We start from the raw sequence: 11,189 nt of genomic DNA, 5'->3' as shown, positions 1-11,189 counted from the left end.
GTGAGCATTCCTTCTTTGTTTGTTTCTTTTCCCGTTGTCACCATGAAAATCTTTCCAGCTGTAACACCAAGTGTAGCATACTCATTTATGCCTTAATTCCTAGAAGTGATGTCTCTTGGCAATGCTAAACTCTCATTACTCCACCTAATTTAGTGATCTCCTGGAAGATGCTTAGTTTGGCTAATCTGTGTTTCAGGTGCACTGTGGCCTTACTCTTTCTAGAGTATGCTGTAAATAATTGTTCTGAACTTTGTTATTTACCTCAGGCACAGATTTTTCTTTTTTAATTTTGCACTTGTATGGCATCGATCTAGCAAGTTTAATAATACCAAAAACTCTGAAGAATAAAATAATTATAGGAAAATGGAACAAAGAAAGCAACCAATGATGCCGGCAAATGACAGGGGAAAAAAGAAAACCACAACAAAAAACCAAATGGAAGTTCAGGAATAAATAATGTGTGCCTGATAATTGAGAAATCATTTGTTGGATCTCATAGAATTTTGGGGTGTGTAAATTCATCAATAGTTGCTTTGTTAAAAGCTAATAAGTGTAACTCATTCAATTAAGCCATTACGTAGAGGCTTTTGGAGCTGTGTGCAGGTGTGCTGGGAGCAGTAATCCTCATGAATCTGCATATAGGTAGGCTTAGAACAGAAAAAACCTTAGAACAGCTCATCTGAAGTCCATTTCTGGAAGCTTTTTTTCTGGAGAAGACTTTGTTGGCTTTTTTTTTTTTTCTTTCAATCTTCTCTGGTCTGAAAGGATACTTCCAGTTCTAGTATGTGTCTACTTGGGGCTTTCTTAAATTTTTATTTGCATAAACACTGTGGCATGCAGAGAGACTTGGAGGAAGTCTTGTGAGATGGAAATGTATCTAAAATGAAATTGATCCTATTTTCTTTTCCTTGTTTGGAAACGCATTGGAATTGGTCAACTTTCCCTCTGTATCTAGTGATTGTAAAGAGTGGGAAAGAGAACATCTTTATGTTAGTATATAGAGACGTTATTCTTCATTGCTTTGCTGAGACCAAAATTTGAATTAGCAATGTATGTTTTTAGAATTGCAACAGCTTCTTAAAATAGTCAGTTATTTTAGTTTTCCTTCAGTAGATAATTAATTATCCCTCAGTACCCAAAGAAGCATTATGGAACATGGAATTAGATCAATGTGACTTATTTGATTATCAAAGAAAATTTGGGAGAGGTTAAAAAACCTGATTTATTGAAAATATCTTACATTGAATAAACTGTTTAATGATGCATACGTTTAATTCCCTTTTTCAATCTTGTACTTACTGGTTTTGCTGTGCTAGCCTGTTATGCTCTCAGCAATGTCTCTTGCTCATTGTGCTTTTTTGGTGTTCTTCCACCAGCTCTAAACATCACACAGTTCATCCAAAACCGTCATTAGGAAAGAAAAAGCTATGATCAGCATTACTTGAACATGAATGTTAAAATTAGAAATGGCACAAAAGTCTCCTGATTCATCTTATCAGGTGGCTTTTTACTCCCATTATTGAGAGCGAGAGGAAGCATACATCCCTTTATTTCTTTGCACAACCTATGTCTAGCGTTTGGATGTGAAGGACATATCAAGGAATAAACCTGTCCTGGACACTATTGCAAGGGAGGGGGGAGAAGGGAATAGAGACCAATGAAATTTTTCAATAAAGGAAGGCAAAATGGAAGGGATATGTAGGTTGCTGCTGAAGTTTATGTTGTGCAAAAGTATGGCACAATAGAAGCTCTTAGAGGGAAAAGTGGTTTGATGAAATAAAAAGCAAGAGTTGTTTTCTTTGAGGGGGGTCGTTGGCTGAGTGTAAGAGATGTGCCCAGAACTGCTTGATTTAAACCATGACAGGACCTGTCCTTTGAATTGCATCTCTAACCTTAAGGGAAAGATTCTTTTCCATCACTGGAAAGACAAACCAGAAACCTAACTTTTTTGTGGGGAAAGTCAAAAGACTTTAGTATTTTGCTTGCAAACATTTTAGTAATGTTTGTATACTATATATAGATTCTTGAGTCATATTTCTTAAATAATTGCTAGGCACAGTTCTAGTCCACAAGAACTATTATGAAGTTGGAGGGAGGATGAATTCCTTGCAGATGAAGTTGCCAAAATAATGCTTAGACCATTTGACTCTGCATTGAAATTATTTTTTTCTATAAAGCACAATATAAGTCAAATAACAGACTTTAAAGAATACATGCTATAAATATTTTGGATTACACAATTAAAATTTATGTAGAAAATGTCTTCTAACAGAGCCCAGACTTCTAGTAGACAGAATTCATCTGTGTTACTTTGAATGGGTAATGCTTTGACTTCATTATTAACTGGCTGATGATACTGATGTTCTCTAAGTGCTAAATAGATTCAATGCATTATAAAACATGTTCCTGTGGGATATTCAAAGGACTTAAATCCAGCCTTGATTATTGTTTTCACTACTTACTCTATGAATGAAAATAGACACTGCAGATCTGCATAAAAGTTGTGAAAATCCCTGGAGTTTGACCTCATCTATAATTGCTTTCTCCCTTGTAGCTGTTCAGAGCCATTCAGGTACTGGCTGATTTTACATACCAACATTGTCACGCATCAAGTATTACTGATAAAATAAGTCATAAATTTGCTGACAATAAATGAGCTACCTCCTTCTTTACGTAACCCAAATGCTTGGTATTTTCAGCAAGAGAACTGCTTTCCTTATGATAAGTTTTCCTTTCCTGTGAGAGAGTTCTTAAGCAACTGTAGTATGGAGCAAAACACTGCAGTAGCAGCTGGAAACTGGTTTTAAGCTCAAATGAAGTGGAGCTGCTCATGTCGCTGCCAGTGCTATGTTCTGTCCAGAGGGCTTTCCCAGATCCTCCACCTTCACATGCCCTCTGTCAGGCCTGGGTGGATCTGTATGTGGATCCATCAGGAATATTGGTGTGCTGGACTGGTTTCTGCAGATAGCAGGAATTACCTCAAGGAGTGTTCTGCCAGGGGTGTATTATACACAGAGACCAGGAGAATACTAATAAGGATGTTCTTACATATATACACGAAGCAGCATTTTTATGACAACTTTCTTGTTGTCTTATCCAGGATAGAATCTGAGCAATAAGGCTATTTCTCTGTTTTGTCTTCCTGAAGGATAGATGTGTATGTTGTATTTTCAAAAGCTAGTAACCAAAGTAGATTCCTGACTGTTCTACTTTTTCCCCTTATTTGCTTCTTGCCACTTGCATCACTGAAGAAGACATTTTCCAAGGGACTGTTTAATACATAAAAAGAGGAGATCTGACCTTCAGATAATGAGCTTTCTTGTAGTGAGCTGCCAGTCATTCTGTTTTTATATCCGGTGACCAAAACCCTGGTCTTGATCTAAATACTGGAACTTGGCAAATTGATTGGATCCAATACTGTGCTCCTGCATTTGCGTAAGTAACTCTGAGTCTCAGGACATCTCAGTAGGTGCTGGTTTGTTCTGGATAGCACTGGTGAATCACTTGTCAGCATTGCTACAAGGCAATAACAGTGACAGCATCAAATACAGAAGGGAGTGTTGTGCTTTTTTCTTTCTGCTTTCTGTTCATGCTTCTTACTGCTTTGTTTTCTCAGCATCAGAAGTAGTCCTTCTGCTTGCGCTTTGAGTGATGCCTGTGTAATACCAGGCTCTGCTTCTTGCTGCTCTCCTCTGCTCCAAGCTCTGTGACTGGTTTGTGCAAAATGAAGCTGAGTGTAGAGGAGAGATGCTCCTGTTGCTCTCAGGGCTCCACTCTGCTTTTTCCTTCTGACACTGAAGGACAAATGGGTCAGAAACTGAGCAAAGTATGTTGATGCCCTTGCTTCTAGCAGATGATGGTTATTGCAGGGGCAGCTTTGAAGGTTTGACATTTTTCTAGCTGCTTACTGCATTTCTCCCAGCCATTTCTGCATAAGGAAGCTGAAATGCCTTCCTGGGTTAGGCTGGAGACCTTGCAGAACTGCTAGGCCACTCCAAGGGGTGGCAGCAGTGCGTGCCTGGCCCATTGGATTGCTCCAGTGTTCTCAGCCTTTGGGTTTGGCACAGGTGGGGGCATCTCTGCTCATTGCTTTCATGATGTGCCTAGGGATCAGTTAACCAATAGCTTGTGATCCGTTTCTCATCATCCTTGTGCCACCTGTCTCTGTGGCCTTTGGCAGCAGCAGATGCCATGAGCTTGCTGTTGTAGCGTGAAGTTCTGTCTTTCACATGCTTTAAACTGGTTATTTGTGATTTTCAGTTGTTGTCTGCTCACTTGTAGTGTGCCAGGGTTTGGGGAGCAGCTCACCCACTGACTGTGTGACTTTTTGGCAAGCCTCCCTGGTGTTACCACCCACCGCTGCCAGCCACCTCCAGGTCCCAATGTCACAGCCTCTCATTTTAAGGAGCAAGTTGCTTGGCCAAACTTCAGGCAAAAAGCCTGACTAAAGCTCTTTTCTTTGAATATGACTGTGTAAAATTCGGCATCCCAGACTCCTCCTAAGGAACTCAAATAAGCAGACTGATATTCAAACCTGCCAACACCCTGGTAGTTCCTGTGCGGTGATTAGAAAAACTGCTGACTCTTCATTGGTTTTTGAAAATTAGGCCAAGGATTTAGTTGCCCAAGGGTGGTATTTTCAGAAGCGTAGGGGTTAGGGCAAGGCACTGTGCCTGTAGGAACCTAGCTGCAGTGGCAGGTTGAAGGGTGTATCTGTTTCAGAAAAGTGTTACCTTCTGTATTTGGTTGCATTGAGAGACAGATGGGATTTATGGAAGGTAAAGTAAGAGAGAAAACTAGAGATATTCCATATTCCAGCTCTGAGGGGCTGCATTGTTAGAAATGTTAGATTTTGAGAAATATTTCTGAGCAGACATAGACCACGGTGAGTCAGGGAGTTTAATAATGTGTTTTTGATCTGTAAATGTTACTATGCCACGGTTAAAAGGTAACTATATTTTTCTTGTCTAGTAATCAGTGCTGGCTTAACTGCAGTGTATTTCCTTTCAGGACTGTGTGGTGAGTTATAGCAGAAATGAGCTATTGACTGGGATCTTATCATTTATCTAGACTACTTTCGGTTATTTGAAATGTGCCTGGGAGGTAATAGGTGGCAATTTGCATTCTTTTGTTCTGTGAATTTTACCTGACAGTCTTGTCTATAGGCTCTTTTGAAAGCTTTAAAGGAACATGGTAGATGGAGAGAAGCAGAACAAAATCGTGACCTTCCTGTTACATATTTTTGTTGCGTCAAAATTCTACCAATTTAGAACAGTTTTGCTGAAGCAAAGGCAGGAAGAGGAAGCAGCACATCTCATCAAAGAGAGCAAAAAAGGGAAGAAGTAAATTATCCTGGCGAGTTTTCTTTGTTTGTCTTCTTTATCTCCTGTCCTTCCCTCAAAACTGATTTTTTTTTTTCCCTGTTACTTTTTGAGAATTCCAACGAAAGGCATAAAAATTCCTGTCTTTCTAAGACAGAACTACCAGGAGAATTTTTTCCATCCCTGAATGAAAATTCAGATTATAGACTATAAATTATTTAAAATGACTGTCCACATGAAACCCAGCCTATAATAGAATCTTCTAACATGTAGTTTAGCTATTTAAAAGGGTATTGGGTAAAAAATGTATAGCAACAGGATCTCATTAATGGAACAGATTTGATTTGAAGCCCTGATGCAGCTGTTGACAGCATAATTAAAATGATTAATTTGGAGTAGAAGGAGTACTTTGAACTAATTTGAAAAAATGGCTATGATCTTGACCATACATCTGACCAGTGTTAGGCAGGTACATGGCGAAACAGAAACAGAGAAACTCTGAAGAAGTATTTTAGCTGCAAAAGGGAAGGCTTTGTCTCAGATTCCTGTTTATGATTATGCTTTTTATCTCAAATACTTCCTAACACACTCTAAAATTAAGAATGCAAAAAAAGCAAAACAAAACCCTAATGTATGAACAAAACCAATTATTTATGATTTCTTTTCCTAAATCTTTAGGGATTTCTGTGTGCGCCATTTTGCTGCAAAGAATCAAATCATAAATTAAAGTACTAAATGGTCTTTGCATTTAATTCCATCCGGTTTTGTCATCTGAAATGCAGTTGACTGCATCTTGGTTTTTTTTTAGTTCTGTTCCTTTTTCTTTTCCTCTTTCCCTCCATCACGGTGGGAATTTCAGTTAATGCCTGAGGCAGTGCCCCACAAGGATGTTTGGAATTCCTTTGGTTCCCATAAAGTAGATCTTTGGAATCTGTAAGAGGTTTAGAAAAGAGATGGTTTTCTATAACAATCATCTTAGCTTCTATTAGTTTATTTTTCTGTTACTAATAATGAAATAAGTTTGATATACTGTAATTATATCTTAAAACAAGAGCTAGGCTGTGTTTTCTAGCTCCTACATAGATTGAAATTCCTCTGTTAATGTATGCTGTTCTCATGTATACTGCTATAGGTGTGTATTGAAGCTTATATAGTTGATCTTTCCATTTGACTGGAGTTTTTATGGCATTTAATTGTTGAAAACTTTAACACAGGTAATTAATTGTTGACACAAACTGGATTCTGCAGTTTATGTGGTATCAACATAGTCAAGCATGTATTTCTATATTGCTTCATCCCTTTGTGTAGGCAGTGTTTTATAGGGCTGTAAGGTGTGGTGATAGAATTAGATTTTGGCTGAAGTTTAGCTAGAGAAAGCATTCAATTCCAGAGTCTCTTAGTGTTTTTATATTAAAAGTACATATATATTTAGAGTAAATGTTTAATGTTAGAATCACAGTTTGATTTGAAACTTGGAGCTTGAGGACTAGCTTTTAGTTTTTATTTCTCTCCTCTGGGCTTCTAGCTTCGTAATTGCTTTTCCTTATCTGTTATTATGGTAAAGAAAACAAGTTTTTATTGTAGGAGAATGAAATGATTTGCTATGTAAACACAAAAAAGCTCACACAGTTTTCCTGCAGAAGCGGTCTCAACACCGAGGCTTCTCCAATCTACATGGCTGTCAAGGCATGATGAGTCCGTATGTGTAACAGCCTTTTCTTTTAGTGTGTGCAAAGGATGTCTCCAAAGCTGGTGCTGGGAGGATGCAACGCAGCAGCTTGTTTTCTTACTCCTGCCTAAAACTGAGACCTGATCTTTGCTAAAGATTCTGCATTGTATATATGCACTGTGTGGTTCCACAACAGCTCTGGTAACCCATGTATTTTCTGACAGCCTAAACGCATGCTTAGAACATGTTAGTTTTTCTTTCCATACTTGAAAAACCAAACTAAACGCGCGCGCGCACACACACACACACACAAAATGCCCCACCAGATTTCTTAAACAAATGATCTGCCTTTTTTAATCTTTGCCTGACCTTTGGAGTTAAGCCTCTCAGTGGTGTATAAATAAGTGGTGACCAATTACTCTTGGGAAGAAGGAAGTTTGATGAATCACAGGAAACAGTAAATTATGTGGATTCCACATGATTCCCAAGGTTGAAACAACTTTTTTTTTTCTTTCCCCCCTGAGCAGGGGCCCTGAAGTGTCACAGGTCTGATTGGGTTGTAGGCTCGGTTTTCTTCTGGAGGGCACGGTGGGGCAGTGGGGGAGGGAAAGCAGAAGATTTCACAGCTTTTATGGTGCTGTGGAGGTTAAATTCGCTCCATGTTTCCTCCCTGGAGGGTGAAGAGAAACAATCGTGGCATGCTAAAATTGTTGAAACCAGCTATTCAGGGAACAGCAAGTGATGAAAGTGGGTCCTTTAAAGAAAAAAAAAAAAATTACCAGGCATGACTGCGGTGCTGATACCTTAGGAAGTTTTGCTCTGCTGGTCTCCCATGATTTCAAGTTTCAACATATCTGTAAAGTGGTAGTAATAAAAATAGTTAGGATGGGAATGCTGCAAATACTAATAGCAAATAGACTTCAGGATGTGACAGCAAAAGTGGAAACAGAGCCTTTCCTGGTCTACTCTGTCTCTTTGCTTCTATTCTCTTGGCTTCCTTGTCAATTAAACTAATTGGTGCTGAAGTTATTTCCCTAAAGGAGATCTCATCCTAGGGTATTTCAGGCAAAATCATTTGCGAGATTTTTAATCTAGTCAGGATATGTTAATAGTATGCGGTTTTTTTTAATGTGTGAACGGAATGCTATGAAATTGCTACGCTGTTCTTGGTCCATATAGCCAGACAAAACACTTAGCACTTACTGTCTCCAGGAAAGGAACTGTAATTTATACAGCATAGCAATATGCTGTCTTGTGAAGCTACTTTAGTATAGTGTAGTTTGAGTCGCACAAATTTCTACTATTTGATTTGGTCTTATTCACAATATAAGGAACTTTTACATCAGAAAGAAAGAGTTTCCGTTCCATTTCCTTCCCTTTTTTTTTGTTTTGGTTTGCTGTTTGTACATTTTCTATCAGGAGGTCCAGGTCTTTTAATTTACTTGAATGCCTGATATCTGCATTGTGCCACTGAAGGTTTTCATTTTGCATTTGCTTTACAATAGAATTTATTTATGATGCACAATAATAAAGTGTGTTGCAAAGAGATTGAGAGAATGGCACTAAAACTAATGCATCCGGCTGGAATTTAACACACCTTTGGGAGAGTTCATAAAAAGGAAAATCCTAAATTCAATTACAAGCAGTTAATTTTTTAGATGAACGTATTTGCAAAGGCTGATTTGGACACAGAATTTAATTTTTTTGTGTGTGTGTTCACACAAAGATGTAAGTGGCTATCTTTTAGTAACAGCTATAACTCTGCTTTTCAGAGGTGAGCTCTGTTTGGAGAGAACTTCTTGCATAAGAGAGTGCCTGCCTAGTTGTAATCAAATATAAGTGTAGGATCAATACCATTTCTTAATTTTTAAAGCTATTGCTTCTGCTATTGCTGTATTCCTTAGTATCAAGGATGTATGTGATGCTTTGTAAAACAGTGAATAGAGTCCATGTACCATGGACTATAACATGGCCATGCTTATACAAGGCTGTCACAAGTTTGCTGTCAGCCTTGTCTGTATGAATAGCTCTGATAAAGTCTTTCAGCACTCACCCACATGGCTGCAAACTGGGAGAAGTGAGCTGTATTTTGAGAGCAGCACAGCTTTCCATAGGGGAAATGTCTGGACAGGTGGTGTTTTTTGCTGAACCCTTAGAGCTGTTCTCATTTGGGTACCTTTGGGAAATCTTGCACAGGTCAGCTGTGAGGTGTTTTATACTACTGCACTTCTGGAATGCAGCAAAATGCAGCTGCAGTGAAGGTTGGGGTTAAAACTCCCACACAGCACCTGAGTTTTAGACTGAGTTTGACTCTCAGAGAAAAATTACATTTCCCACCTGAGTGGCTTCCCAAGGGCACTGGAGTACTGACCTGATAAAACAGTGATATTCCTTTTAGATGAGGCCCTAGCGTGGGGTGCCTCCTGCTTGAGGGTACATTTAGGCCTGCACCCTCCTGGACACTTAGTCATTACAAGTTACTGGTCACAAATCTGGGCAGTGAAAGTCAAGTCATGTTCAACTGCTGAAATTATTCTATCTCTTCAGAAACTCACGTGTGTCCAAGTACCACCTCCACAAGGAAGGCTGCCTGGAGCCGTGGAGCAGGGATGAGGTGTTACCTGCAGAGCTGGATGTGTACTGGGCTTTCTAATCTGGGAAAATTGGCTGAAAAAGTGATGTGCGCTGAAGCAAATAAGTCTAAAGCTTTCTATCATGATTAATTGTATTTTCCCCTTAACTTAAAGGTGTTTAGATTGAAAATAATGAAATAAACAAGGGACCAAATAACAATGATAAAAAAAAAACAGTTGCTTACTTCTGGGTGTCTGGTTTTTTAATACTTGAACAATGTCACTTTCAAGTGAACTGTCAAAAAGTTCATTGGAAAATGTGGAGAAAAACTTAACATTTTCTAAGTAAAGTATTTCTGTAATGCAGCAGCTGAAATCCTTCCTTCACTGAAGCTGTTATTTGAGTTTGAACCACAGCTAGTTTCTGTTTGTATTTCAAAATACAAAATACATTTTGCAGTGTATTTAGTATTGATTTCCTTCCCCTTTCTCGATCCATCTGTTATGTGCTTATTTTTATTTGGACTTGCAGGTACATGATTAGCTTTCTACAAACCATGACTCAACTTAATCCAAGGTCACTTCGGTTTCCAGGCCTGCTGGGGCTCTCAGCAGGCATTTAAACCAATTTTCACTGTCACTGACCGCTTGGAGAGACTTGCAGGTAAAGCTGGTCAGGAAGCTGTAGAACATTTTATCACAAAATGTCTCTTAGTCTACACTTGAGTTTTTCCCATTGAAGTATGTACCAAGTTAAAAAAACAAAACAAAAAACCAACCAACCAAAGAACAATATTTTTTTAAACACATTTTAAGATGCCAAGTGACTTTTTGCTTGAGAGACTGTCCTCAGCATAGTCACTAACACCTTTTTGAGATGATGACCTGCACAGAGTGATCATAGTTCTGCAACCAAGTACCTTCTAAGTCAGATACAGGCCCTGGTTTCTGGGTTCACCATGCCAAACCCGTCATGTTTTCCATTTGGATTGGTTTCCGTTGTACAGTTAAATTAAAATACTGTTAAATTAATTAGAGGGAGATCATCTCTCCAGCTGTGTGATTTGGGTACTTCCCATGGCATACAAAGCTGAATGACATCTTTTGAATCCTTTCAACTGTTTAAGGAGTCTGGAAAATCACTTTGTTTCAGAGTGGAATGTCTGGTTGCTGACTGAGAGGGAAAGAAACTGATACAGGAAGGGTATGAGTTACGTTTTCATGCTAAAACCCCCAACAAAACAGAAATGATTCAGTGATGCCTTTTTAAAAATGTGAGTACAAAAGATATCCATAAAATATGAGAAGGATGGCGGCAGAGAGACAGGCAGCAGAATGCAGGCACATCAAACCCACTGCACAGTGGTAGAGTAACTCATCCTTATACCTACATGTGATTGTGACTCGAATGGAGGGAAGCACATGTATGTACAACTGAAAAATTTAATTTTTATTCCCTGGAAAAGTATTTGCTGCAAATACTTTCTTCAGCTCTAGCGGCCTTAATCTTATGAACCTTGAGGTTTCAGAAATTTCCCAGTAGACTCAGCATTTGAAAAGGAATTCCCATTTATTGTATCTTGTTGTAATTGGAAGATGTGTGGTTGCCAGCAGACAATTTCTTGG

At 38.7% G+C, this 11,189-nt stretch overlaps 1 protein-coding gene and 1 long non-coding RNA gene across 13 annotated transcripts in view; both read left to right on the top strand.

The window, feature by feature from the left end:
• RBMS3 (RNA binding motif single stranded interacting protein 3) overlaps positions 1-11,189 on the top strand; it is a 697,193-nt gene that overhangs the window by 296,908 nt on the left and 389,096 nt on the right. The gene's annotated exons all lie outside the window — the stretch shown is intronic.
• LOC149917443 (uncharacterized) overlaps positions 1-11,189 on the top strand; it is a 46,486-nt gene that overhangs the window by 28,044 nt on the left and 7,253 nt on the right. The window lies entirely within an intron of this gene.

This window comes from Phasianus colchicus, chromosome 6 (assembly GCF_987193195.1).
Source record: "Phasianus colchicus chromosome 6, bPhaCol1.hap1.1, whole genome shotgun sequence".
Classification (NCBI taxonomy): domain Eukaryota; kingdom Metazoa; phylum Chordata; class Aves; order Galliformes; family Phasianidae; genus Phasianus; species Phasianus colchicus.
Note: the sequence above shows the minus strand (reverse complement) of the source record. Positions and strands in the feature narration are given on the sequence as shown.